The following is a 3,903-nucleotide window of genomic DNA, read 5'->3' on the forward strand; positions in this document are numbered from 1 at the left end:
GCTACTAACATGTTTGTTAATCTTTTTTGAAATTTAATTTTTTTAAGTGTCAATATTTTAAAGCTAATTTTTGTTTGGAATGCACATACCACTTTCTCTCCAAAGTTGAATTCTTTTTTATCTAACAAAAAGGGGGAGAAGTATGGTTTGAAAAATTCAATTTCCTATTGAAAAATGGGAGGTGAACATTTTCACATATTTTCCAACAATTGGTATCTTTTTCATTAAACATTTTATTAAAGGAATTTTGCCAAAAACAATTTTTCAATGTTTTGTTATATCAAAAAGGGGGAGATTGTTGAACTATATTTTGATATAACAATTTAAGGCAAAATGTTTTTAGACTTGAATTGAATTTATTTAAAGTTTTCAAAAATAATTCAAAGTCCATTTATAAGTGGAATTGAGCACAAAACGTTTTTCTGGACAAGTAGTACCGATACTATTCTTACAGTATCGATACCTAATGAACAGTACTGATATTGTTCGTATGGTACGATACCAAAGGTAAGGGAAGTATCAATACTCTCTTGGTAGTATCGATACTACCATCATTGCTCAAATTCCAGAATGCAAAAATGGTACTGATACCCAAATTGGTACCATGAGCATAGTATCGATACCATTAGGCCCCAACGGCTAGTTGATTTAAATATAACAAAGGTAGTATCAATACTATCTTTAGGATTACCAATACCCTTTGTTCTGGGTAGCTTTATTTTACACAAAAATTTGATCCCCAACGACTCCAAAACACTCCCAATGGCTAGAAACGATCACAACAGCATTCCAACATTTAAAAACAAGTTGAGGACATTGAAGAAGGGTTAGAAACACCTATTCAAGCAATCAAACATAAGAGAAGAGTTTTTTATTCTTATTTTTATTTCTCTTATAAATATTGTGTTTGTGTGAGCTTAATTCTTGTAAACACCCTACCTTGTAGAGGTTTATTTCTTTACTTCTTTTATCCTTTTGTAAAAGGGGTTGGTTTTATCATAACCAAGTGAAAACGATAGGGAGTGTAAAGGTTATCTCTTGATCCTTTAAAAAGAAAGAACAAATTAGTGAATTTGTTAGAAAATCCTTGGTGAGTAGCTAAGGTAGTGGAGGTAGACTTATTTGAGAAGTCGAACCATTATAAATCATTGTGTTCATTGTCTTATATTTTTCTCTCCTTACTCCCTAAACAAATTTCTATCAAGTACCACCTTTCACATTTTCGGTTGTTCTCTTCATAATCCTAATAGCCTTATTACTCATCAAAGGTTCATGCCTATAAATCGATCAAATTTTGAACCTTAAGCTTCAATGCCCAATAATTCTTAGTAGTGTGCCCTGCACTTCCTATGTGGTAGCTACACACTACATTAATGTCATAATCTTCAGGAAATGAGGGTTCTTTTGGCTTGGACTACACTAGAGTCACTAAATTCTTCTCAAGTAGAGTTAGGAGCAATTCATCATATGTCATTGGAATCGGATTAATTTGAGTATTTTATTGGGTTATCTTATGAGGTTTGGTCCTACGACTAGCTAAATAAGATTTCATTGTATTGACCTCGGCTATATTATCGACCTCATTAATGCCAGTACCTTTTATCTTGTCATTCTTAATAGCTCTTTGATCATGTCTCCACATTGATTATGTCAGAGAAACGTTTAGTGGCAGCTCCTATCATGTGATCAATACAGGGAGATTTTAATGTGTTAATGAACAAAAAGGTGAACTCTCTTTTGGTTATTGGTATATGCAACGTCATCGAAAGCTCTCATTATGCTTTATCTCCATATTTTGCAACGTTATTCTATCAGGGGCCATATCAGTCATGTGCTTATATTGAACTAAGAATGCCTGAGATAAGTCTTTCCAAGAATGAATTTGGGTATGATTCAATTGATTATACCTTTTGGAAGTGGGCTCAGTCATAATATCTTGAAAACAATAGATGATAGCTTCTCATTCTCTAAGTGGCCAACTATTCTCCTGTAAAACAATGGTGATGTGGGATGAAGGGCATGTGGTCCCCTCATACTTCTCGAAGTCAGGAACTTTGAACGGCGGAAATACCAAATTGAGGACTAGACTTAGCTTTTGGCATCAAACCCATAAAACAACTCAACCATCTCTTTAGATTTTATCTTTTCCTCTAATTTTTTCACATACTGAATGAGCTTATCATTCTCTTTTCTTTCTTGAAGATCTCGTTCAGAAAAGGGTCTTCATTATCAGTATAAAAGTCCATTGGCTTAATCCAAAGGCAGCGAGATGATTGATGCGGAAATAAGTTCCAACTTGATGATGTCATGGATTCTCAGTTACAAAGAAAGAAGGTGGATGAAATTCTTGGTGCACAGGGGTTTGCACAAGGATGTTGATAGGTGTGAAACCTAGAGGATGTGAAGGGTCCTTAGTAACACTCTTAGTATTTGGTACGTGATTCTGAACATGTCCTCTAACTTTTTCAGTAAATCAACTTAAGAATTTACAATGTCAACCTCTATATTAGTCAATATTCCTTTCATTTCATCTTGCATATCCTTTTGGTCCTTCTCCATTTTATCGAGTTTTCATTTTATTTTCTTAGTTATTTTTCTTGTATCTTATGAGTGTGGGGTGTTCTTACTTCTAATAGGTGCCATGATCACTGCGATCAGAAACCTTATCTTATTATTATGGGTTTCATGAATGATTGTTTTGATGTATGATTTTAAAATGTAAAAGCACAAACAATGCAAATGAAATGCAAAATGCATGTATGCAAAAGATATTAATCTCAAAATAATTGTTACTAGAACAATTCTTGACGAAATGACAATGCCTCGGTACTATGGGAAAGCAAAAATTAAATATTATAGATGAAATCTAGCTATATCTCCCAGTTTTTCAACTCATACGAGTAGCTGGATGATGCATCGTCCTTTGTTAGATTCTGGCACTTCAAATATCTTCAAAGCTTCTACTTCCTCTCCCATAGGGAAGGTTAGTCAAGTCGATTTTGTGACCTTTAGCTATTGCCTTCAGCATTGAACCTTCCTTAGCCCATATCATCTCCTCAATAGGTAGGCTATCACGTTACTTTTGTTATGTCCACATGGGAGTTTGTGAAATTCTATCTAACCCAATGAAAGACACTGTCATTTCAAGAACCTTCTAAATTATCAGTTATTTCAAAGACGAATACCTTTAATATAATGTATGCTCATGGAAAAATAGAGTATTACAAAACACATAACAAGGTAAAAGGAAATCAAGTTAGTAGAAGTGAAAATTAAAGTAGCGTGAACTGGTAAAAAAGTAATTTAACATGACTCATAGATAAGGCTGAAAATAAAACAAGCAAAGGAAATTAAAGTTCTAATCGCATGTGTTCTAGTTCTCCTAGGTTATCCACATGGCTTAGTGGGGTAGGCTTACTAAATTCGCTATATGAAGTTCTTTTCTAAAAAGGTTCCCAAATTGTCATAACAACCTGCTAAGATTAATAAAGACTTCGATCTTAGCCCATTACAAACTTTGCAAATTGAATTTAGTTTAGGGATCGCATCACTAAATTTATGTCACAAAAATGATATCCGGCCAGGCCTTAGAATGCTTTCCAGAGGTACTTTTCCAGACTTACACAAGGAAGAACTAAGTTCCTCAGTGGTGTGGCCTTTTCTTACTTATGTGAAATGGGACAAAGCTTAGGTATAGAGATATGATATGCAACAATTCTAAATATATTCAATCAAGTGAAAGCATTAGCGAGAGAGAAAATCTTTTTCAATTTTTAAAATATCATAATAAATTTTAAATTAAATAAATTTGAACTCAAAATTTCCAAATTTTGAATATAGGGAAATCGACTCGTGGCTCAACTCTCTATTTGTTTTAAAAATAAAAGTCCTCAGTGGAGTCAC

The sequence above is a fragment of the Hibiscus syriacus genome, unplaced genomic scaffold, assembly GCF_006381635.1.
Source record: "Hibiscus syriacus cultivar Baekdansim isolate YM2019G1 unplaced genomic scaffold, ASM638163v2 tig00110528_pilon, whole genome shotgun sequence".
Classification (NCBI taxonomy): Eukaryota; Viridiplantae; Streptophyta; class Magnoliopsida; order Malvales; family Malvaceae; genus Hibiscus; species Hibiscus syriacus.